The sequence below is a fragment of the Nomia melanderi genome, chromosome 1 (assembly GCF_051020985.1).
Source record: "Nomia melanderi isolate GNS246 chromosome 1, iyNomMela1, whole genome shotgun sequence".
Taxonomy (NCBI): domain Eukaryota; kingdom Metazoa; phylum Arthropoda; class Insecta; order Hymenoptera; family Halictidae; genus Nomia; species Nomia melanderi.
The window spans coordinates 31428805-31456234 of NC_134999.1; the positions used below are offsets into that span (position 1 = coordinate 31428805).

At 42.0% G+C, this 27430-nt stretch overlaps 1 long non-coding RNA gene across 10 annotated transcripts in view; it reads right to left on the reverse strand.

The window, feature by feature from the left end:
- LOC116428552 (uncharacterized) overlaps positions 1-15894 on the reverse strand; it is an 84267-nt gene extending 68373 nt beyond the window's left edge. For 9 of the 10 annotated variants that reach the window (XR_012998579.1, XR_012998581.1, XR_012998571.1 and 6 more), the window contains exon 1: positions 10550-15894. This is a non-coding gene — a long non-coding RNA (uncharacterized LOC116428552). The remainder of the gene's footprint in view (positions 1-10549) is intronic. The other variant, XR_012998578.1, reaches the window with a different exon arrangement.
- Between the last annotated feature and the right edge of the window lie 11536 nt (positions 15895-27430).

Consider the following 27430-nt stretch of genomic DNA (forward strand, 5'->3'; position numbering starts at 1 on the left):
GTAGAGCTAGAAAGAATGTGAATTACAAAACTTTCTTGGTTCCGCGTTACGAAGAGGCACCGCACAAACAGAATTAAAAAAAAAGTCAAACATAGCATCGCTGTAACTCTTCCCGCATCCGAACACGCATAATTACACCAAAACGATTTCCATTCCAATCTCGAATTTTTCCATCCTGCTGCCTCCATTCCAAAATCCTCAAACCGCCACTCGAACAACGCTCGAACAACACTCAAATCGAACACAAACAAACTCCGCAACGTTACGAACACGATCGACCCTTACCCTGAATCCAATCAAATTTCTACATTCACAATTCAGAACGCCGCGCAACAAGACATCCATCAACCGGCCGCACTATCAATTCCCATCAAGAACCATTAAACCGACAATTACTCTGAAAGATTGCCCACCCCTCCACCCACGCTAGTGCCCGAAACACTGAGCTCAGCAGATCCTTAATACCCCGGCGAGGGGAAGAAGTCGCTTATCAGTCACAGTTCACGGTGTATCACTGATAATTCGATTCGTCCGTGTCACCAATTAGACAGTTCAAATTTCACGGGGTCCGATTATCCATGACCCGCCGCGATGACTTTATAAAGTCATCGACGCCGACGCGGAACGCCCTCCGGGCTGCAACATTCTCTTCGCCGACAGTTGATCTACTTTACCGTCTACCTCCCCGTTCCTCCTCGCGCCCCCTATCTCGCCAAACCCCGCTGAACCCCTTTCCGGGAGCACCCTTGCTCTTCCTCGAGCCAGCCACCCTCGTCACCTGGCAGCTTCGCGTTGGAGCCGCAAACTTCGTGCCTATGCTAATTGACTTCGCACACCCCCCGGTTCCTTCCTGACGCTAGCGTGCCCCCCTCTCTCTCTCTCTCCCTTTCTGTCTGTCTTTCTCCTTCCCTCTCTCTCCCTCCGAGCCATCCGCAACGTTCTGCAGCGCCGACACTGTAAACCATCGTGGTTTAAAGTCAATTAACGCCTTCCCCGAGACAGCTCGTTCTGACCTTTTCGATCAACAAACGGCCTCTCCGCGTCGAATTCCATTGTTCCTTCGCACCGCGATGCGGGCGGCAGCCATCTTCCTTCTCTCTTTCCCTACCCCCGCCGTTTTCCTTTCTCTCTCTCTCTCTCTCTCTCTCTTTCTCTCTCTCTTTTTTTTGTTCCGCCACGAGCCCCAGCCACCACCGGGTTTGATGAATTTATTTTCAGCTCGGGATTCAGTTTGTCCGATTGGGTTATTGATTTTCGCCGGCGCGTTCCTCGGACGAGGAATTTATACAGCTCCGGCCCTCTTTCAATCAATTCGACCGAGTATTCGGAATTATTAGTGGCGGCGAATATTGCGAGTTACTTCTTTATGCCGAGCCCCTGTGGATTCCTCCTGGAAATCGTTGGTGAATTTGTTTTCGTGGGCTGCAGGGGTTTTTCGGGCAGTGGGTACCGCGGTCTGGGGGCGAGGGCAATGTTTCAGGTCGTTCGTGGTTGTTCTGGTGACTGAGTTTTTTAAGAGTTTACTTCTGATATCTTTTGTTTTGATTTTTTTTAAATATCGCTCTTAGGTATTTTCAGATAACATTTGGAATATTCTTCTTGAGGGAAACGATGGGTTTTCGATATTTCGGTTCGAGAGGTCTTTCTAATCTTTTTCGAATTACGTGTAATATTTTGGATAAATTAGTATTCCAATGTTTAATTAATAATATTCGAATACTATAAACTAATATTCTAATCAGTTTGTTTCTGCGCCTCCCGCGAGGATTAATTATTTATCACCGAAACGTTCTAATTTCAATATTTCGCTGTTTCCAACAGTTCAACTTTAGTCCGTGTAAATCAGCCCGCCTAAATTTATATTTGCATCAAATATACATGTACGGTCTCTTCATTATATGCAAATCCCGTGCCGCGTAAATTACAATTCGAGCAAAACGAAGAATTAATAGAATTCGGGCGCACCGCGGCGCCGAAGGTTCCATTTCCTCTCATTATATTAATCGCGGTGTTACAGTTTCTCTGATTGACATTCATTAACGTCACGCATTCTTCGAATGATTGAAGCTCACGGTTTCGGCGTCCCCTACGGCGGGTGGGATCGACCCGATGAACTCGACCCAAATCCATCAAAATAAATCCGCTCGGCGTCGAATCGAGATCCCCGGCCGCGCCCGCGCGAGACGCGAATTTCCCGCAAAAAATTAATCATCGCCGTGCTTAAGGTTCATCAGCAAGTGTTCTTACGGAGGACACTCAAGCAGGCCGGGTAAAGTCATCGATGTGTAAGCGACGACGCAAGAGAGTCACATTTCTCGCCAATTCAGCGGGTTACAAGGCTGACGTCACCGGCTCGACATAATTCGATTCAATTCGCTTAATTTTGCGAAAATTGCCAATCTTCTCCGGCGTGTTACGCCTAACGTAGTTCCTCCGCGTTCCGAGACCTACCAATCTCCTGGATCCTTTCTGTCCCACCTTCGAGGACCGTTTATCGATCTCAATTAATAAAAATTGTAGCGCACTCGATGGATGCAGTTACCTAACTACGAGCAAACGACTTCAATTGTCATTTTCTGCGAATCATTTGGATAAAACAGGACTCATTTGAAAATAGATTTCTGGAATCTTGTAATCTGAAGAGTTTCAAGTTTTATAAATTTATTAGTCTCACATACTTGTCTTTAATTGAGCAATGTGCTTATCTCAGTTCATCGTTATTTCACAACACCTAATCCTTCAATTTTCAACACCTGAACTTGGTATACCTATTTTTCTAAAAACAATATAAAAGTATACAATACATTAATAATTTCCAGCGAAGGATTCTTCAATAAATGTTCCACAATTAGAAACAGCCATTAGAACCACGAATCAATAAATCATCTTCAACATCATAACCCAGCAGTTCCTACATACTTCCCATGAAAAACCTATTTAAATATTAACAATCGATCACATGTCCCGTTGCCTTCCACCACAAGAATCAAACATCAACGCACCGAACTTCCAAGAGTCACCTACACACGATGAATCCTTCGCACATGAAATTAGAGGTCATATCACTGTCGACAACCATAAAATCCTTTCCTCGCCGAAACATTCGACTGTTCTACACGCAGACGTTCCCGAAGACGGATAGCCTCCTCTGGGTTTTTCCTTTCGCCGCGCACACGACCTCAATTATTCTGTTTCCCGCTACGAGGAAAAAGCTGGCGGGCGCGATACCCTGGTTCCCCGTATCGGTTCTACCGTTGCCGTAATGAAAGTAAATGAATTGGAGCGCGAAGAAAACAGAGCCGGAAGACGGGACCAGGGACAAGGCGATTCAATTCAGACGCCACTCCTTTTTCCCCCGTTTCTAAAGATCTTTTGTCGGCCGTCGTTGCGACGAAGAAGCCACGACCGACCATTTGCAACCCTATAGACGCCACGCGAAGGCTTATACAGCGGCTCCCCTGTCCGCCACCCTTCTATCTCTCTCTCTCCACTGCAATTCCTGCGGACCAATTGGCAATCCACGCCAGAAAAATGTCGAGGCTAGCGCCAGCTTTTGCGAGGTCCATCCCTCTACCCCCGTTCTTTTGAGCCGCTGTCGCGCGTGCCCGTGTGGGCGCCATGGCGTACGACCATTAAGGTCATGGGGTCAAAGTATCTCGAACCTGACATTCCTTCCCACGAACGCGATTCGATGCACCGTCGAATTTACGAGCGTCTGACGCCGTTTCAACCCCCGCCACCCCCGCCACTTCCTCCGATGCGTTGGCTGGTATGTATCTTTTTTGGCAGACGAGACTGACGATTCCAAATGATTCAGCTGCGGGCGGAAAATTTCGCCGAACGTACCGCTGTGCGCGTGTTTGTTAATGCGGAACTTTCGGGGTTGGCGATCGACAAACGGTTTTGCATTTGTGGTGTGCGGATTTTCGGTTACGTTGATAGTTGGCAAGAATAAATGGGTTTCTTGGTATTTGGTTATAGTTAATTTCAAATTTGTATCTTTGTGCTTGGCAGTTATTGATTTCTTTTGGTGCATTTTTAAAGAAATGAAATTTAGTTAGATGTGATGTAGGTTTTTGGTATTGCGAACTTTAATTCAATTGAGAGCGTGATTAGAAATTATGAATTCTTATTATGTGTTATAAGGAAGCAGGTTTTAAGATTTGTGTAGGATAAGTATTACGATTAATATGGGAATGAATATTAATAATTGTCACAGTGATATGAAATTGTGCTACAAAGTAAGGTTGGAAAATACTGATATCACGAATTTCACAACCAAAGTTTGAAAGCGACCTCCGCGAGTTTAGTTTTCATTTCTGTGAAGACGTTCCCGAGGAATCATTTACTTTCATTCGTTCCTTTTAAAAGGAAGTAGAGATACGTCTACGTAGCTGCATCTTATTTTTCTACTTCAAATGAGAAATCTAGTTTACCGTGCGGCAGGGAAGTAATATTTGCCGGTGGTGGGCGGAGCGTTCTATCTAAAACGAAGTATGAAGACGGTACGTGGGTCGATTTCATTTACAAAAGTGAAAAGGACGAATCAGCCTCGCGCAACGAACGCTCCACGGCAAATATACACGACGTAAATCATTCCCCTGGATACGATCGCATCGTTTTGTAATATGGTTCCATCGCGGGTAGGAATATTGTGAAAATTGAAACTAACCGAAAGATAATTCGATAACTGATCGAGTACGTAATTGGGTCAGTCGAGACTCGCTATCGACCGTTCAACGATTAACCAACTGATTAAATAAATTCGTTAAGGCAGAAATTCAGTGAATAGGGAACAAATGCTAGTCTGCTCTTAAACGAAGTAATTCTTCTGTCGTTGTGCTTGAAAGTGCATCTCACAAGAATTTGTTACATATTCATCATTTCTTCTATAAAGACTTTCAAATAGCCAAAAGTAGAACAAAGAGGTTCTTGAATATTCAAATTTTCAATTTACAGAATCTTTACTTCTGAGAATACTCGATTCCTGGAGTCCTTAGTTCAGAGAATTCTCAATTTAAGGAGTTATGAATTCAAACGATTCCCATCTTAGGGAATTACGAATTCAAAGAATTCCAAATTTAGGGAATTACGAATTCAAAGAATTCCAAATTTAGGGAATTACGAATTCAAAGAATTCCAAATTTAGGGAATTACGAATTCATAGAATTCCGAATTTAGGGAATTACGAATTCATACAATTCCCAATTTAGGGAATTACGAATTCAAAGAATTCCCAATTCATAGAGTTCCCGATTTAGAAAATTCTTAGCCTACACAATCCTCGACCCAGACAATCCTCAATTCCCAAAATCGAGAATTCCCATTCTACTTTCCCGAACAATTCAAATTAAAACCACTTCCGTTAAATTCCCACCGCGCCAACCCCGTCATCCGCCACAAAAGCTCCGAAGACCGACGAAACCGTTCACATTTCCCGCAGAAAAAGAAAAGAGAGGAAAAAAGGCGAGCGTCGACGCTCCACAAGAATTTGTCAGCTCTAAAACCGTGAATTCAATTCCCATCGATCCCAATCGAGGAGTATCGCCGTTACCAGCGTCGGGCCGATCCCGGCCGATAACTCAATCGAATTCGTCGTCCGATAAAAATCGCGTTGCCAAAGAGGATACGGTCCTGCGGCGGGGACGAAGAGGGGCCTCGGGTATCGGATAATCGCGCCTTTCACCTCTAATCTCTGCTACTTTCCCGAGATTATGCTGACCCGGGGTGTTTGCATCGCGTGCAACCGGCGAGACATTTAGCAATCCGAACAAATTGGATTTCCTTCGTCTCGTCCGCTTTTTTGTTCGCCCTTATTCACCTCCTCTGACGCCGCGTCCGTCCTCCCCCCGAAAAAAGAGGGACATAGAGGGAAGGAACGTCGGGGCGGTGAAAAACAAAACGACGAGCGAAGAGGAGAAAGCGAGAGAGACGGCGATCTATTTACCAGTGCGCTGCGCGTCGATTCAATTTCCCGGGAGGTGCTTTCCGTTTCGCGTTTCGAAGCCTCGCAACGGCCGCCGTTATAACTCCGCGATAGGGGCGGGCCGCGCGCGGATTCTTAGCTCCCCGCGCGGCAGATTGCGAGTGGAGCAGCGCGTAAGACGGTCGTTCAAAATAATTTCGAGTTCCAAAGTGTCGGCGGGGCGCGATGGAACGCGATCGTTGGGATCCTCCCGGCAAATGTGATGTAATTTCGTCGTAACAGCCTGCCCCGCGATCCCGCGCGTTCGTTCGAACGGCCGGATTAAGGACATCGTTCGTTCGCTGGATCGATCCACGCTCGTTGACCCTAGTTTCTAATAAGGCGCCCGCGGAATGACTCATCTGCGAGAAAGTCTTGAATGAGTCGTTGCCGGTCTGTTGCGTCGCTGCAGTCGCGCGAATTGTTGGATTCCGGGGAGTATCTTGCGATGGATAGGAACGAAGGTGTTCGGGGAATTTAGATGTTTGAGGATTCTGTTGCGTATGGCGAAGCGGGGTTGAAGTTCAAGGCAAATGTTCACCTTGCTCTTGTTCGATTGCGGAAGTTGCTGTATGAGTCGTGACGAAGGTGTTTATAGAAGAAAGGGTTTTTAAATTAAGAATGTAGATGGTAATAGTCGGAACGATTTTAAATTTCAATTAGCAAGGTTCAATATCGTCTGTTGTTCATTGTTCGCGTCCGCGCGATGGAGTCGGGTATTGTGGGGTTTATGTTCGGTAAAGCCGATTTTGAATTTTTCATTTTTTTTTTTTATAGGTGGAAGAATGCTTTTTGCAGCGAGACCAATTCCAGTATGGTAGAATAAATATTAACTCCACAATGTACGGTTAAACGAAATATAATACCGTTACGGAGGTGAATATCCACGGAAGGATTTTTTTCGCGAAAAGTTGTTTCTGCACGTTAGCCCCATTTTCCTGGAACACGTCGCGTATTACTTACAATGAATGAAAATAAACTATCGCGAAACAATGCAGCTCTGTGTCTTGCAATTTCTTTCGAGGTGAAATGAAAAATTTCAATACGCGGCATTGTAGAAGAAGAAAAGGGCTATTGAATAATACCTACATGACGTTTAAAATGGACACAATGGCATCATAAAGAAATTTTATCGACCTGACGTACAATTTATAAATGGTATTTTACATGTGTCGAATACACGCTTAAATTATCCGGACGTCCATTTACCCAGTCTGAGGCCCGGCTCCATAAGAACCGGTTAATCCGCATTAGTCTATCATACTATTGCATCGATTGGATAAATATGAACATCGTATGTTTTTACATTTTTTAATTGCCATTAAATATGTTACAGACAAATATTTATCACACACTATTTCAATGCATTGCACGGGAAAATCGTTACTTGGGTGGACACGTCAAAATAAAAAAGGTTAATATGCAATATTAAATTTTGTTTATTGCAACAGGTAATATATGAAACATTCAAATAGTTCTGTTCCTTAATTTATATATGATTATCCATATATCAATTGTAAAGAATGTTAACGACATTACATCAGAATATTACTTTTATAATATTAATATATATTTATAACATATTTATAATATAATATATAATATAATAATAATTAATTATGAGAAACTGTATTGCCTCATTCCGAAAGTCATGGAAAAATTAGGATATCAGACTCCGGGGAATAATATAATAATATATATATAATATATTATAAATATATTTATAATATAGTCCAAAAATCCGTGATATATTAAATTTTATTTAAATAATACATAGCTAACTGTATATATACAGAAAATTCGTACAGTTACATTTGTAATTAAATTAAACCAAAGATGAAATCTAAATGAAAATGTTACCTTAAAGAACTCGAAAGATATATCTAAAGGATTACAACTAAAAAGATTGCCAGTCCTTTGTTAACCGTCCAGCAGCGAACAATGAGAAAGATTTCAGCTGGGCGGTTCTAGGGTTAATGTTTAGCACGATTCTGTCACGCTTAAATCCGATAACGCATCGACCGGACGCCCTGTTTCTCGCGAGCTAATATTTAAGCGTGAAGCGCGGGCTCGGCACGCGATTGCGGAGGATCAGGGAATGTGTAGTTTGACACGTTCGTGTCATGGAATCCAGACAGGTGACAGGTATTTTTTTCTCACTCGATGACGTTAAACGTGTCACCCTTTTAATTCCCCGGGGTCTGATATCTTAATTTTTCCATGACTCTCGGAATGAGACAATACAGTTTCCCATAATTAATCATTAATCTGCACGATTCTGCATAGAAATGGAAATTACATTTGATTCTATGAAACTATTATCTAAATTGAATTTTTTTTATTAGAAACAATTAATTAAAGTTAATATTACTCGATAACATTTAAATATCTCCTTTTCTAAAAGAGGAAAAAAATATTATTGCAAAATTTAGACTGTTCGATGAATGTTATATTATGAAACATTTATTTAAAGAATCTATTTCCTTCGTTGGAACACGATATTTATATTTTTTTTTTCATTTTTCAATTGTCCATTAAAAGTGGGTATATAATAAAAAAGGATTTTCATTTATAAATAAATTAGCATTGTGTTAATTTAAAGTTGCCTCACTTTGAAAGCTCAGTTTTTGTGTTCTCTGTGTTAAAGAAGCTTCAGATTTAATAGCCACCGTAAATAGAACTGGAAAACTGTTCACACGTTCCGAGAAACGACCTAGAATAAGTTGAATACATCCGTGTGCCATATGTTGCTCATAAGCTCACGCGTTAAATCCATTTTGTCCTACATACGGGACGGTGGGCACGTTAAAAAGTGCTGGAACGTGTAATGTGGGTCAGTGGACTTTTAAACCCGAATTTTCATAAAGCGTATAGTACGTACCACGGAACTAATACTAAAAGAATTCATTTTTTATTCGTACAGAATTCCTTTCTGCAATTAATGCTCGGACAGCTAATCACCAATTTCCGAATATATATATATATATATATTCATTCATAGCCTATTTAATTGTGCGAAACGAAGTGAAATAATTTGAACAAAAATGTCATTCATTTCTCAATTATATTAAATAAATTGAAATTCTTTCGGAAGAAAATTAATTTCGATGGGATATCGAGTTTTGTTAGAAAAAAAAAGGTAAATTTTATAACATCTGCAGTCCACTAATTGCGCTAAGGACATTTATTGAAATTCGCATTTCACGCAGACACGAAATTAAAAAAGAAGTGCTGTTTTAGTTTCATAACAGTGGACTGTGAATTTTATGGATTCATATCACACACGCCTGCGAAGAACTCATTACAGTAAAAAGGTTAATAAAGTTAAATGAGTGAACTCTGGATTTCACGCAGGCAAAGCGTATTTCAATTGTGCCCACGTACACGCGGTAAAAGAAGAACTTATAGAAATAAAATAGAAAGAAGTATTTGCATTAGATTATTTCATTTTACCACTGTAATGCACGTTACATAATTTTCCGTCATATAATTGCATCGAAAATTAATTGAAATACTTTCGAGCAGACAAACATTTAACATTCTCACTGATATGACATTTATATGGTTGACATAATTGTTTAAATAAATGAAATCTAATCGTAATCTATTTTAAAGAGGTTTTACTTGGAAATTTTATTCAGATGAGTTTTCTTTATTGAATACACATCATTTATATAATTTAGCTGCTAATAATTACAAACTGGAAGCAACCTTTCCAGAAAGGTTAATAAAGAGAACTAAGTTAGCTCGACAACATTTTTTAAATAAAGAAAATTTTATTATCATCTCCCTCCTACAATAAAACGAGGACGTTTCACTTCTCAACCCTTTCAAAAGTATTTTCCACCATACAACTGTTCCTCATTTAAACATCATTTATATTAATAACCACAAAGTAGATGCTACTTTTACAAAAAAGTATTTAAAAATAGGATTATGAAAAAGTATCTCTCAACTCGACATCATGTTTCAAGTAAAAGAAGTCTAATTACCATCTATTTCCTAAAATAAAATAAAGAGACTTCATTTCTCAACCCTGTGAATACTACCTTCCATTATACAACTGTTCCTCATTTAAACATCACTTATATTAACAACCACAAAATGGTTGCAACTTTTACAAAGAAGTATTTAAAAATAGGATCGCAAAGAAAAAGTATCTCTCGACATCATGTTTCAAGTAAAAGAAGTCTAATTACCATCCATCTCCTAAAATAAAATAAAGAGACTTCACATCTCAACCCTTAAAATACTATCTTCCACCATACAACTGTTCCACATTTCCACATCATTTGTATCAGCTAACAACCCACAAAGTGGACGCAACCTTCCCGAAAGCCTGCCGAAAAATGCTAGCAAAAGAAGAAAGATCACTATGTCAGCCCGACTAACCGGAATTCCTCCGTGTTCTGTAATCTCGGCCATGTTCGCGCACGCGATTTATAGTCTATCAGTTTCAAAGCGAAGCCTGGACGCGTACACATTCGAATCGCACATGTCACCCTGTTGCGTCTGAGCCCTCGATCCACGGCGCACCGGTAGACGTTTAAATTCCCCGATAAAAGTGATTTCATTCGTACTCACCGATTTCGCTGAACAAGAAGACGACGCTCACGTTCCTCGTCCCCCGTCCGCGTCGGCTCCTCGACATCGATCCTCATCAATTCTCCTCGAGGCCCCCTACCCCATCACTCGCGAGAATTTACTTCCGATGTTCTCTCACAATAGCGCGCTCTTTAATTCTCAACCCGTGCCCGGGTATCGATCGACACCGATATTCGACTTAATGCAAGGACGATCCTCCTTTTTCCCACGCCGAGGGAAGACCGTCGTCCGCGTTTTTTCGTCTTATTAAAATTAGACGAGGAATTTCGCTTCAATTGGGGAACAACTCCGGAGTCCCGGAGTTCACCGGGAAGTCCTTTAGCCGTGGAAATTGGGGGAAAGTTCTGTCTCGTGTTTGCCACTTTTCTTAAAGTAACCCAAACTTCCAGCGGGGAACTGGAATTGGGGACCTCGTGGTCCGGAATTTCACTACGAATCCCGGGTTTTCGACCGAGGAGAATGGATCCTTTGACGACGACGGCTGGTTGTTAATTCTTTTTTTCCTTTCCCCTCGTGTTGAAGTAAGCGCGACTCGAAACCTGTTTCGAGTACTGTTGGAAATACGTTTGAGGAATGTATTCGTGGTTTCCGTAGAATCCTGTCACCGACTTCACACCTCGAGTCGAAGGGATACATTTGGAGGCTCCTAAATTAAAGTAGCGTTTCAAGCTCTCTAAATATATAAATCGAGGAGATAAACTCTAGAATTGATCGTTATTCCTGTAGAGTCTAAATTTATTTGATACACCAAAATTAGATTCTTCGCTCTAGGAACCAATTGCCAGTCCGAATATACATCTACCATAAAATGGTAACAACGAACGAAGCAATTAATTTACTGACACACTGACCGAAAGACTCTTCATAGTCATTAAGAATGTCGTAATTATAAATTCAAAGCCTTCTATAATCAGGTACGGAATGCGAATCCTCTTAGCACACTGACAATCAGCGAATCTCACTCGACGAATCACCATGAAAATTAGCTTCCCGATCAGCACGAAGCACAGTGTCAACCGAACACGACGGAAGCGACAATGAACACGTTGAACCGCCTAACCGAGGTACCAAAGGGCTGCCAATCAAGCAGCAAAAGGTTCGCCAATGGAAAAAAGGAAAGTGGCCCGGGGAACGGCAAATTTATCGGCCGAGAGATAGGTGGTGCTGGCCAAGAGCAATCAGGCCGGACCAGGAATGATCATTTTTACGTAGGGAACGGCAGCCTCGTGCCCGTTCGCGGTTAAGCAGTTAATTAACCGATACGAACGGGTAACGAATCGAGTCGCGGAGCGGTGGATAACTCGCGTGCAACAGTTGACCGGGGAACGATCGACAGGGAGGACGAGTAATTGCGGTAATAGTTGCACAAAAGTGGCGGCCGATGTGTGTACACAGCCCACGGGAGCGTGTTATTACACGGAGTAAGAAATTACCTTTTGGGCGGCGCGTAACGACCCCGCGACACGGAACCAAGTATCAGCTGTAATTACAGAAGCTGCGGATCGCGATTACAATTTGTCATACGTTGCATCCGAACGGAATGGGCTCGACCGTGGCTTGACGCGGCTCGCCTTGGATTTTTAGTCGCGACCCTGATATACTCTGGAAAAGAATATATCGCGAGAAGTTCTTGCAAAATGGACATTTCAATGTGGATTCGGTGATAATAAATTTTAGGGTATTTAAATATTGTACGGACTACTTTGGTTTTGGAATGGGATATTAATAGTAATTTTTAAATAGGAATAATAACGGTAGAGGCAATAATGATGATAAAATATTAATAATGTGTTCTAATATTGAATAAATATTATTTCAGATTTAACCTAAATGATTGGTCAGCAAGGGACGAGTTAGGAGACAAAGAAGATCCGTGTAATACGTATGTACCAGTTTTGGTAATAGGTTTGAATAATTAATTGAGAAATGCTTAGAAGATTTTGTAGCCAAAGGTTGAAATTAGGACTAAAAAGTTCCTGTGATTTCGATGCGTGGAATTGTGTCAGGATTTATGTCCTATTTTATGAATAATTGCAAGTTTTTATTTAATTAGGTTTATTGTATTTATGAATAATTTCATTATTGGTTGCGCGAATGTTTTTGTGTTTCTCTTAAAGGGACTCGTGGATATTTTTTGACAAATGATACATTTTCGAGGTGTTAATATTCTGAAGGTAAAATTTCCAGGTTGAAGTATTGCATATTTTGTGAATAATGAAAAGGGTGATGGATAGTTTCATATAGGATGCGCGTGGAACGTTTTTAGAAGACAGCTTGTTTGCCAAGTAAAATGAGAGTATATTTCTTAGGCAGAAAAGGGTAATAAAGATTCCGCGGAGGGAATAACACGAGTTTTCCGGATGACCCAATAGTTTCCAAATATCTTAGATGAATGACCCGGTTCAAGAACGGTGTAATTTATTCGACTCGTCCATTCTTGCTAATGGTTTCGCCCTCTATCTTTCTACCGGAGGTATGAAGTAATAATCGCCTGAGCGTTACACGATGGTTTTATTATTTTAAGTTGCAACCGAAATCGTGAACCTTATTTTTAAACTAAAGGAAATTATAATATTCAATAAAATGTTCTACATTTCAGTTACTCTTTGTACAGCGATCATGGAAGAGCCGAAGAGTGACATTTATAAATATTGATTGGAATTAAAAATTCCCGGAGAATTAAAATGACGCATTTATAATATTCTGTTCAACGATTCCTAAAATTATAAAGGTACTTTTCCATGTAAATACGTATTCATTCATAAAACCACAATTAACGCACTCCTGCCGTTTATAAAAGTTAATACATTACACTTCCAAGTGTATACTCCGATATATACTTGCCATTAATTAAGACTAATTAATTATGTTGTCGGAAGTAATTAAGGTATGAATCTAAATGCAACGAAACCATCCTCACGGATTAAAACGAGACCAATAAAAACCACTATTCCATGAACAATTCCTACCATTTTCATGGTCAATTATAAATTAAAGATACACAGATGCACCGGAAATATTTATAACAGATAATTCGACACAGACTGTTTGAAACCTAACGAACGAACTTAATCACTCTCCCCATCGAAATCTTCGTGCCTCGAATCGACCAATTAAAGCGATCCTCTCCAAAAACTCAAATACTACGAATCCGTCGTTTAACGAATTCAAACTTCGTAATCATGGAGCATTCAGTGCTCTCGAGGCGGCTCACCGAATTCGCGAATGAATAGAAACACCAGATAATCCGAAGAAAATGGAATGAACGATCCCGCACTGAAACTTCCAGTTCCCGTCCTCGGCGTTCAGCCCGAAAATGGACACTTGGATTCACAGGACGCGAACGGTACCGGTGTGAATCGAACGATCCGCGAATTAGGTTAGCCAGGTTGAGATCCAGGATCGAGATATTCGAAAACGATCGTCCGGAGGCGAGAAGTTTCAATCCCGAGCCGATAATTCGCGCTTGTGCGCCGAATGAAGCGGAAGGGAAAGCACCGTTGCCTCGTGCGATACGAGTGAAACGAGAAGTTAAATATTGAACGCGTTGTTGGCACCCCTTGACCGACCGGATATCGCCGAACGGGAGCATCGCGTTAATTTGGCCGTTCGATGCGGCCGATTCGCAGGGGAACGCCAACATGCTCGACTCGTTACCAATTGATCCTTTCTCATCGTCCGCCTGATACCCTTTCGCCGTAACTCGACAGAGGCGTCCTCGAAATCTCGAAGGAGCGGGTCACACGCCGGCTCGCGGGCCAGAAATTCTTCCAGGACCTCGTAGAATTTCATTATGGCGATCACGCCATTCCGCAATATCGGCTTTAAAAGTGACCCCGTCATGGTGCACGTAGTAACAGCGCATGGACATCTCGCGAGGAACGCGAAAAATGCGTGCCTCCGGACGCAGGATTCCTTTTCCATGCCGAAATCCATGGAAATCTCGAGGATAATAAGCTTCCGAGCAGAACGAGAGTCAATCTTCGAAGAAACGATCTTCGACTCGCCCGACGAGAGTTCGCGAAATCGCGGGACAATGGAATTCGCCAGGAAAAAATGTTCCCCGACGCCGGTCGGCTCGATCGGGTGAAAAGCTGCCGCTCGATATAACGAAGGTAATTAACCGGAGTAATTAACCCGACCAGCCGGCAACAGTGTTCCCGGTGGCCTGGACGGAGAGGTGAAAGAAACGCTTGTGACGGAATCGATAAGTCGAACCGGCCGTCCCTGGATCCCGATGGACTCGCGGCTCAAGAGTATCGGCGGGGTTCGAGGCGGGCAATTTGCGGATCGAAGCGGTTCTATCGATCAACCCGCGCCGGGGCAATCTCGCCGGTGGATCCGGGGGGTCCGCGAAAGTGTAACACGCGAGTCCTCCGTGGCATCGGTCGAGGACAGCGGCTGGGGATCATAGAAATTCAAATTCGATTTACATAATGCCCGGGTTAGGTGCGCGCCGCTCAGAAGAGAAAGTCAACAAGTAACCGGCGGCCGAGGGAAGAAAACCGTCGGGTCTCCTTAAATTTTCAGCGCGTCAGGTCGCCGAGGACGCGTTGTCTCGGTCGGGCACAAAAGCTAACGAACCGTCGGGCTGGGAACCGTCCCGAAAGGTAACGAGGAACGCCGACAACCAATTTGCGACCTCTCCGAAGAACAGAATTCCCCCGGTCCTGGCTCCGGAAAGAATATCCTCGGGAACTCAACGTGCACTCGGGGAAGACCAGGTGCAACACCGTACCATACGGAAGCAGCTGATCCCCGGCGCAGCTCTGACAGTCCTTGATCCGTTCTCCAAACCTTAATCCTAGCTCCGACGACAGGACGACTACATGGAACACCAAGAAAATCGATCAAACGTTCCACTGGACTCCAGCCTTCCGATCGATCTCCAATCGCCTATCCGTTCAACGGTGAATCCCGATAACCCGGCGCAAGGGTGACTCCGAAAGTCCTCCAACACTTGCCAGCAAAGAAACACCTCGATACCGTCCCGCGGAAAAACGATTGCGTTCTCACTTGCCGCGATCGAACGGGAGGAAAATCGAATGGCAAAAAAATAAGCGATGAGCCTGCTCGGTTTAACGTCGCGCGACAACCCCCGACAGCCGAGTGATCCGGCGCACGGGCGAGCGAGGCTCACGCACGTATCCGTGACGCGGGACGAGGACGAACTGCGGCCGACGACGAGAGTGGGCAAGGCGGCCGAGTGCGACACGGGTGTCCCGGAGAGTGCGGGTGTACGTGGCCGAGGTGTACGCGCACTCCTCGAGTGCAACTGGCCCGGCCCGACACGGACTACCACGGGAAGAGAGACCTCGGTGGGATGGCAGTTTAAATGCAACTATGCTACCTCGGGTTTGGGTTGAGCGCGCAGGGTCCGAGTCGGCGTCGCTCGGCGCCACTCGGCCGCGCTCGGCTCTCGTCGATATGCCCATAGACACAGTGTATATGTCTATGGATATGCCGTGTCGTACCATGCTAAACTATGCTCTCCTCTCGCTACCTTCTCCCTTGTGTTCTACTCTCTAGCCTTCGTGTAACTGTCCCCCACCTACCCTCTGCCTCTCCTGTCCCCCCTCGTCCTCGCACACCCCCGCCCGACCCCCTCGCAAGTCCCGTGACCATCGGCTGGACTGGCGATCGCTGTTCCTCCACCTGGCCAGCTCCGCGTGCTGCCGTTCCGTCTCGCTCGGACCGGTCTCTGTCCTTCCAGAGGCTTCTTCCTTTCTTCCAACGGCCGACGTCCCGCTCGAGACGATGCACCGAGAGCCGCTCTTACAATTAGTGTTGGTCACCGGGCCCGTTCTCGGTAATCCCGGTGGGGGGAGGTGAAGAGCGCCGAGGGGAACGGTCAACGGGGTGGGGGACGAGTTACCCGGTGGCACACAGGTAACTGAGCCTTCCTCGCTGGTGGCGCGCCGCTGTTACGTGTGTTGGCGCGTGTGGGTGAGAGTGCGGGGGTGTAGCTCTTCGGTCGGACGAATCGGTGCGGGACGGGGGTGCCCGGGCGCGGGGGAGGGCGGCGGGGAATGACGGTAGTAGGGTATCGATGGTGGGGAGGACGGCCGAACGGGACGCGGCGGAGGGGAGGAGACAGAGACGGTCATATGGCGCCCGGAGTCGGAACGGGGATGTCTTATGTCATTTTTCTTCGCGATATTCTAACGGGTGGCGCGGTTACCGGCGACGCCGCGACCCACCAGGTTCAAACGCCGTCCGCGGGTTTTCGTGAGAATTTCCTCGCTGTTCGAACGGTGACCATCACGCTTTCGGGGAATGGGGACGGAGGATTTAAAACCGACGACCCCGTTTCTCCGGAGATTTTTGTGGAATTTTTATTGTTCTTTTATTGGGCCGGACGGGCGCGGGGAACAGTAATTTTGAAGTTTATTGGCACGAGAGTAATATATTCTTTATAGTTTATCGGGGAGAAGGTAATTGGGTTACGGCGAAGATTCCTGGAGATCGTGTTTCATATTCCCGCGGAATATTCTTGGTTCCACGGGGAAAAAGCGGTTTTGGTATTAATGATGGGGAGGAATGGGGTTTCTCCGTTTTTGTGTATGGTTTGGTCGCGTTTCGGGTAGTCGGTGGTCGGAATCTTTTGATAGTAGAGATACTAGTGCAGTTGGATGATTCGTGTTTTAACGTTTCTAGGAGTAAACGAATTTTTTGGTATTTTTAGGTATTGGTATTTATAGAAGGAAATTAAAATGCATTATTTTAGCTCGTTTGGTGATTCTAGTGTTAATTAGAACGTTAGGAGTGGATGTAAAAGATTTTCGGGGAAGTATATAGATAAATTGAATAAGCTGTATCACCAAGTTGTGCAGTGGCTTCATTTCTGTGGATACATTGTCACGTTTAAACCGTGGGAAATAAATATCGTAGCGTTTTAATTATTCAAATTTCCGCTGGAAGCTCATTTGCTGGACGACGGTAAAACCTAAAATTATTATTCGTCGCCTTTTCCCGGCTCGGCACAATAAAAAGAAAAATATAAAAAGTTTTACAAAGCTTCCGGTAAATGGGGTCACCGTTAAGTCTACCTTCCTTTTTTCACTATTTTTCACGATTCAGCAACGAAATAGTAAAAATTTCTTAAAAATTCCGCGCCGCGCGGATAAAAAATCTTCTCAATTTATATTTCCACCGTGGAGTTTTATTTCTTGAATTTGGCACGATAAGACTTTTTACGAAGTATAAACGAACGTTATTTATTCCTTCGAGATATTTTTATTGCTCGCGACATTAGCATATTTTAGTGCTTAATATCGTATGAAATTTATTCATTGAAAATATAGCTTTGTCACACGATCGTGTTTAAGAAGTTCAACAGAATTTCGTAGAAAAGCTCGCGCGGTCCGCTTAACATTGATATTCGTTGTATTATAATTGGATCAACATTAATTGATTATTCAAGGCTACCACGGTTCTATTTCTACCGTGACTCATTTCAATGAGAGTGGGAGAGCCGACCATGAGTAACACAATCGACTTTGTAGTTAACGCTTGGCACGTGAAAGTATATACTGATCCATCACAGCCGTCATTGACTAATTTCTTAACGTGCACAGAATACAGAACACCCGTTAAATTAATTACTGAAAATGTGTGCGGTGTTTTCAAAAGAAAAATACGAGTGTTTAGAAAATAAAGATGGAAAACTAATTACCTAAAAAATCGCAGATGAACTCTAAAACTTAATCAATAACCATCTTATATTAAACAACGAACAATAATATAACTGAAATCGAAAGATAATTATTTCTAAAAACTTCTCTACTCAACCGATTAATTACATATATAATTTATTCCCTAAAAATTGACGAGAAACCTTTATTAAAGATGTCGCACAGCCCATATTATCAGACCCCCATAAATACTTAAATCTATTTAATAATTGCTGACTACATCTCCTACAACCTCTTTAAACACAGAACGAGAATTCCCTTTCGAACTTTTCATCAAACAAAAGTATTAAACTCGAGCATTAAGGGCGCAACAAATAAAAATAGATGCCGATGCGATCGTTTCCCGAAGTACAGTAGTCCCCGGATCGATACCCTATTCAAAAATAATGAGACGAAGCTCATAGAGATGCCCGGGACAAATAAAAATCAAACCAGCACGACGGAAAAATGATTCCGCACCGGCTCCCATTACGATCGTTATTAAAGCGATCAATTTAATCGCGCCACGATATACCGGATTGCAAACACGACGCACACGATATATCCGCGCAATTGATTCGCCGCGGAAACCCCGCCGATTTCGAAACGCGTTTCCACGCGTTACATTATTCATAGTCGGTAATGACGTACCGCGAATATTATATATATATACACTACCCGGTTAGAACTTATCCATTGACTACGGATCTTTATGCAAGCTCGACATTTTCTCAAGTGATTCGTCCTTTGCCCTACTATTCTCACGTAACTTCAATTGCTAAAATCATTTTTTCGTTAATAATTGACTAATAAAAAGATTCTACGTTTATTTTATATCCACATTCCAAAGGTCAACGATTTCTAATAAAAAATGTCGCATTTAATTTCTAATTCAACTGATTATCACAGTAACTTACATTTGCGAAATTCCTATCATTTGTCTAAACGTTATAAACCAATGGATCAAAGAAATAAAGATTAAGCAGAAACACTCTCTTAAGTATATTAACACTAGAACTACCCAGAGTTTAATACGACTGACACGCAATCCTTCTAAAAATTGTAACAATAGACTCATTCGATTTCTTCATATATTTATTAGATTTTAAAATCGCTTCGAATATTTGACACCTTCAGGACATCAATAATTACAGAATAAAACCATTTAAGTCCGTCACTTTCAGGAATGTTCCACTGTTCTAGCGTCACTTCATAAAATCCTCTTTTATAAAAATTCCTGCTTCACACTCTCGCCCCCGATCGTCGCGAAATGTCAAAAAATCCTTATTTCCGGTTCTCCGGAGCCGAAACGGTTCGAAATCGAACGATGTATCGCGTCCCGCGATCCCTCGCTCCCCCGTTCCCCTGCACTCCGCCGTTCCTTCTTTTTCTTTGGCCGCAATTTTCAGTTTTTTATCTTGCCCGCTCGTGCCGTTCGCGACGCGAGCAACTCTCGCGTTTCTCTCGATCGCGGCGAACCGGGGGGCAGGAGAAGTTTCGCCGTCGAAAGAGAAAAGTTATCGTGCTCGACGGATTTTCAAAGTTCGTCCCCTCGAGCGCTAATCGAGCCGGCCATTTCTGGATGAAAGAGGAAGTGGATACAGCGGTGGCAGCCCCGCGGCCTTCCAGACGCGTCGCGCGCGCCGCGTGAACCGAGCCGAGCTGGCCCGGCGGACCAGATTATCACAATAAAATTTAATTGGCGCGCGAATCAGGACCACGGAATTTAAACAGTCCGATTTTCCTCTCGGGCTGTTTTCCGACGGATCATTTTTGCCCCGCTCGCGGAGACGCGCAGCCGGAAACCGTTTCGATCCGAAAGGGCCTGGGAAACGCTCGCGTCCTCTCGCGGAATTCGAAATTTATTCGGCGACGGGGATAAAATTCCGAGTGAGCCTTACAGTTCCAGTTAAAAAAGGGGGAATTTTTATCAGGCAAGGTTCTCTGCAACGGAAGTGGACGTTTTAATTGAGGAAATTTTATTTTCGTGTTTAATCCTTAAACGAGAGGATCGGAATAGATTAACTGGCGTTTTAGAGTTGTTGGAAAGGTTCTGTCAAATGTTCTTGGGTTAATTGGATAGTGATGTCAATTAGCGGTAATTATTGATGTCAGTGATTTTGATTTGACGATACTTTATTAAAGCTTTTTTCTTGGGAAATACGAAATGATCGTTATTACTCTGAGTGTTTAGAAATATTTTGAAAGTAGTTGGTTTATTTAAGGTAAAGGGAGGAATTCTACAGTGATAGTTTCGTGGTTCTTTGTTTAAGGGTTTGTCATCGAACGGTGACAGTAGGTAAGATATAAATAGATTGTGAATTGATTATTGTGAAAATGCTTCTTTGATCATTTTGATTTCGCTCAGAGACGTGCCCTGTATGAAATGAAACCGTTCCGTTTGAAAAATTTCCACGTTTCCTCATGGAATTTGAAATTTACTCACGGATCAGAAATAAAATTTGAAGGGCGTGGGCGTTACAGTTTCGGGGCAGAATTGAATTTAAAAATGTAATTTATTGAAAAATTAAACCTTTGTGGCAGGCTATCATGCAAATTTTTTAACCGTAAAATATTCGTTTTTTTTTAAAAATAATTATACCTAGCTTCCACGTCGTACTCTTTTTAATTCGATGCTATACATCCAGATTAATTAATAACAGTAAATCATCTCTAATAAGTACATTAAACTTTCTGCACAAGATGTCACATTTATTTACATCATTGTTACGTTAGACGATGCATCGTTCAGCCTCTGCGCCATTGATAAAATAATTGGAATACTGAAACCCTGTGACACTTCCGATCTCCCGCTGGCAAAGATGCAGACGAAACTATCAAAATCTGCTGACGTGAAGCACGACTGCCTTCAGGAAATTCAGGAACTAGAATTCGATAACCCAGATTTCGATGTCGCCGCATAACATCCGAAGTAAGCAATACAAGTATGCGTTGCGTCCCTAGTTTAACGAGTTCGTGGCGGCGAAATTAATACGCGAACACCAATATCGTTCGATGGAATCGTGAACTTCCGGTCAAATTGAGCCACAGTTGCTGGCTGTGTCTGTCTTCCCAATATATGTATCTGGGACGTAATCAATTTTATGAATATTCCTGAAAAAAACTTGGCAATTTTGTTTGCATAGTTTCCACGAAAATCGATTGGTAATAATAAAATCGTATAATACGATTTATCTGTTACAGTAAAACTTCGATTAACCGTTTTCCGTGATCTAGATTGTCCAGAGTTTGAATTCAATTGGAGCACAATCATTTAAGTCGAATGAATGTTATAAGTATTCTTTGGAAATCTTCTTCTCGAATTCCCATTGAATTATAGTTTATCGAAAAGCGAATAAACGTTTCGATATGTTTGATCGAGTGTTTATCGAAGGGACGACAGATTACGAATTCGATGATTTAGGTAGCGCGAAAGAATGATTCGCACTGGAAAGTTTAAAAAAGGAAACTACCTCGAAGAAAAGTCAGTGGAACACATTGCATAAGATGTTTCAAAAGTAAGCACATCAATTCCAGGGTAAAGTTGTGCTCCCTGCACAAAGATCAAACTTTTCCGCATTCTTCTTTCCAAGCAAGCGCCGCTTTGCCCGCGAACTAACAAGTAGCGCAACTTATAATGTATTTTAAGATTGCACGTTCGAAACAAGTGCCGGATCGTTTTTGCAATGTCGTCACGTCGCGCAATGCATTGTCCATGAGACAAAAATGGATAAACCGACTTTCCTGTTTGCAGGAATACTCGTTACCCCTTGTTTTATGACTTATTTCATGACATTGCTCGCGAGAATCCATAGTAATTCCTCGGTAGTAATAAAAATTGTGAATTTATTACAGAACTGTATTCATTTAAAGAACTTATTATTTATAAATTCAACATAGTATTTCTCTACGACGATCGATATGAAAACTCGAATTCTTTAAATTTAACTCAAAGTCGCCAAAGAGTTTGAAACGTTAGTCACAAATTTGGCAATTTCAAATAATTCAACTTCAATGTTTAACATTGAAATGTTTATATCGCCAGAGAAATAATAATCTATATTTCCAAATATCTAATAAACTATTTCAATTTGTCCAAGTATTTTTAAACGCGTCGGAGAAACTTAAAATTCGGTTTTTCCCTCGAATCTTCTGTGAGAGACTTGACGGGCTGCACGACGTAGTGAAATCGCAGTCACGAAAATGGCGATCGTTGCTAAGAGAAAGGAAAATGCCGCGGGGGATGGAAAAAAAATCGCTGAAAAACCGGAAGTTCCGTTGTGTAGGTCGAAAGTGCGTGCCAACGGAAGGAACTCGATAACCCAGATTTTGGCGGTCGCCCTGAGGGAGCCAGCGCACGCGGAGACTCATTACATAACTTCTGCGATCGATCGTTGCATGGGGCTCGCGAGTTCTTCCGGTTTGCATGCACGTGAAACGCAGTGTCCGCGCATATACATACGTGTAAGTACTTGCACATAAGTACATGCACCTATGTACACCCCAGTTCGTAATTATTGGGAGATTTATGGAAAATGAAGGGAACCTTAAAAATGCTGCTGGAAAATTACTAGAATTATGGGAACTTCTTATCTGAAATAATGTTTTCGACTATTAAAAGTTTGAGCATTCGATATTATAGTACAAACTTTAGGAACATACAATACCTACAATTAAATACTCTTGTTAACTGTATAATCTTCGTGCTCGGAGATTACAATGCAACCAAGTTTAGAATACTGCAAATAAATAGATATTCTAAAATAATACATATAGTCGAATTTGTACTTGGTTTGGTAAATACGGTATACTCTATTTAAACCACGAAACTTGATATCTGAATCTATTCAGCTTTATGAAATAAATCTTGATTTCACTGCCATAAGTAATATTTATTTAAATTGAGTTTAGAACTTTATCAATTTTTATCATTTTAACGCACTTTGGAGTGTAATTTAAAAAATTACTATTAATATAATTTCATGATATATAGTATTCATTTGAAAAATTAATTTAGATTAATACTTAATCATGTTAAAATGTTGTACAAGGATTGTGTCTTATTTATATGCTCGTCGCTGTGAATAAAAAATACGTTTGTACTATTGTAACATTAAGGAAAAAGGGACGAGTGAGTGCTACACGAGATCAATTAAACATCAGCTTTTGTTTATGAAACCAGCAGCTGTCCCAATTCTTACGAACGAGGCGCACGTACACGTTCGCCGGGCACCGACGACGAATTCGATGTTGTTATCTCGCTACCGACCACAGTTCGAGGACTGATAAAAGCTTACCGCGGGCAAAAAGTCACCGACGAAACATTTTATCAAGTTCCCCGGGTCTGATGTTGCAGGCTGTTGGCGAGCGCTTCCTGCAAATCGACCGTGTAACGCTGGCTCCGCACCGACGAGAACACTGTTATCCGACTCAGTGTTTGCTAACACTGTTCGCTATCAAAGCTGTAATATTAACACGTTAATCGGGGACGGAGAGTCATCTCGTTATCAGGGCTTGATTGTTCGAAATAGAATAACACAGTGATCTGAATCTTCTAAAATTCAAGCCTCGGTTATAATCAGAGTCTGCAAAATGGCGCAGTCGAATAAAATTGAAGAAATATCTTGTTAAATAAATAGCTTTATAGTACAATATTTCAAGATCTATATGTATTCTATTACGTTGTCTCAAAAATAGCTCAGTAAAATAAAATTGAAGAAATTTCCTTTGTTAAATAAATAACTTTATGGTACAATATTTCAAAAGTAAAGATATATAAATTATACTACGTCGTCTCAAAAATGCAATAAAATAAAGCTGAAGAAATATTTTCTTAAATACATAGTTTTATAGTACAATATTTCAAAAGCAAAGATATATAAATTATATTACATTCTCTTAAAATAATTGCTTTCGACAATTTCCTATATTCCCCAATTAACAAATTCTTCTATTCAATCCCAGAATATTCCTGAATCTTCTAGAAACCTTATTTCCTTCTTACAAGGATAAGTAGATTCAGCCAGTAATGATCAGACACGAATCTCCACCTTCAATCTCCCTCAAAGCGACTTGAAATCTACAATTTTCTCGATTCCGATAATTCCACTTCGCGATACAGACCTAAAAGTCAACACTCAATTAACCAAACTCTCCGCGGCAGCGCGTAATCCGAAACAGATTAAAAGAACGCCTGTTCTGCATATTGCAAGCTCACGATTCAACGGTGGAGTGCAACGGAGCCGAGACGCACCGATCGAACGGAACAATGATTCGAACAAGATAATATAGTATAATGGCACATGAATAACAAATGTTCTGACGTCCTTCGGACGGCGCGCGGCATGACTCGGCATACCTACGCCGCTGTTAATACAATTTCAGCGCCATATTGCGCCTTCCCGTCGCGCGGATACGCCGCCCTTTCGGTCCAATGAGATGACGGGGACTTTCGCATTAGCCTAAAATTATACGCTTTCAGCGTGTAATGGGATTCGATGCAGGGCCCGCCGCTAAAAATTGCGCCGGCTCCCCGTGACCCAGATCCCTCCTGCTTTTTTCACCCCCGCGGCGCGCACGGATACACCGACCCGGAAAAATTTGTACGGAGACCCTCCCCATAAATATTGGAAGCACTGGACGCCCCTAAAATATAAAAAAAGAAGGACACGGAATATCTTTGAACGTTATTGCCCCGCGGCAATTCGAGTCGATTTATATATCCGAATTAAAACATTCTTCCGGGAATTAGGGGAACTGTAAATTTCGGGGCGGAATTAACCGATTCCGTTGCGAAAAGGTATTGATTCTTTAAAGCGGTGGGTCGAATCGTGGAAACTGAGTGGGAATTGGAGGATAGAATTTTATTTAGGTTTATATTTGAATAACGAAATTTTGGATAGATACGAGTGGTACTTGATAGGGATTTGATAATGCGTCTGTTGATTGTCTATCGTTTCTGCTTATTGTGTTTGTGGACACGTACACAGTAGATCAAATTTTAATATCCGTTTATTCAAAAACGAAGAAATATACGAAAACAATTGAAAACATTGTTTCCTATTTTTTATTTATTATGTACATTTACTCCCTTTCAAGGTATGCCTATATTTAAAACAGATATTTAGTTTGCATGAACAATGCTGGTCCAATTATATTAAAACTCAAGTGGTTATACCAGTTGCCAGATTTGTTCTTTAAACTATTTCGTACCGCGGAAATAATCCAAAATTCCTGCGAAACTATAATCCATGGAACGAGCACAGCGAAGTTCGTTCTCGTCCGAGCAACAGAGTTCTTTTGAAATTCTTTGCACAACGAGATTGAGTTGAAAATTTCATTGGTAGCTCTCTTTCTCTTGGAAGTAAACCTTTAATAATTCATCCACAATTAATCCGGCTTCTCTGTGTGTGTATGTTCGGGATGGTAAGATGAACCGAATCATCAAGGTGCATAAGCGTATCGTGTTACACGGTAATAGAGTGGACGAAAGAAATGATTAGCCGGGCTAATGACAACACGGATTTGTGGACAATGACCTAAATCATAATCTGGTATGCCAAGGGATAACACCATTAAGACTACATTTCACCGGGCACGACAGCTTGCGGCACGCTGACGCGCGGGCTCGCATACGAAGTTGCACGGGTTTGAATGGAATGCATTCTGTATTATGCGTCACGTCAGAATTCCACCGTCTGGAGTGCGTTACGTTGAACGACTGAAACGAACAAGCCGCTTCTGCGTTTCACCTCGCGGTATCCGCCAGAAATGCGAGACGCTGTGCCATTTTTTTCTTTCCTTTTCGCTTTCAAACGGCGGCTGCAATGGCATCCGAATCATTCGCGTTAGGATTATCCTTTCGCTGCTAAACCCGTTTATAAGGAAACGATACGACGAGAGGGACGGGCGAATTTCATCCTCTATTATTATTTAGTAATAGTAATAGCGTTGGTAACAATGATTTTATTATTTTATAGTTTGTTTCACTGTACGAGGTAGAAGAGCTTGCTTGTTTGTTACGATAATGAGTTTTTTTAATCTATTTAGGAAAACGAATGAGATTGTAATACTTTGATATGTTGAACGTTCTTTTTGAAATATCTAGAATTATCATTTAATAATAGTAACGACGTTTGATAATAATGATTTTATTATTTCATATTTTGTCCGATTGTACGGGACGAAACAGCTCTTCGTTTGTTACGGTAATTAATATTTTAATCTATGTAGGAAAAATGAACGAGCTTATAACGCTTTGATGTTGAAAATTCTTTTTAAAATATCTCTTTAAATGAGTGTTTAATAATTGAGGGAATTATTAGATTCCTTTGTAGTTAATGTCCTCCATTGTACCACTAAATGGAACTATTCGTTATGGGAACAATTTCGTTATAAAAATAACCTTTATTATTTCAATAATTGCAGGATAATGAAGCCGGGGCCATTCACTTCAAACAGGTGCAATAATTCCATTGTTGAGGGGTTAAAATAGGCGGTGACTTCCAACTCGCCAAGTAAATTTCGTACGAACGGTGGGCAGGTTTCCCTAACCGAAGATAAAGTGTATCGACAACATCATTGCGACCGTTTCAAACCAATTTCCCAGCGACCTCTTCACGGGCCAACAAAGAAATTATTGCGACCGGGTAATTACGTTTCGTTGTGGTTTAATAGCCCCGGCTCGAACATTTGCAAGAGCAATTCGCGGCAGAGCGTACACTCGAGTCATCGAGAGTCCCGTAAGCACCGGATAATTAACTCGACTTTTCCCGTTTCCTCGCGGTTCCTTTTGTGAATGCCCGACTTTGTTGAGCTCGCGCCGACCGATACGATCCGCGGCCTATCGATTCCAGCTGGGATTTATGAAATATTCGGGTATTTGAATTATCCGTGGCATACCCGAATAGAGCAACATTGCCTGAGTATCTCGTAAGGTGTCTAAGTACCCGAGTACCTGAGTAACTTATGAGATAGTCAAGCACCTGGGTACCTGAGTAACTTGTAAGATAGTCTAGTACCCGAATATCTCATAAGACAGCTGAGTATTCAGGTACCTGAGTATCTCATGAGATAGTAGAGTATTGAGGTACCCGAGTATCTCACAAGATATTCGCGTATTCAGGTACCTGCGTGTCTTATGAAATAGTAGAGCATTCAGGTACTCAAGTATCTCACGAGGTAACCG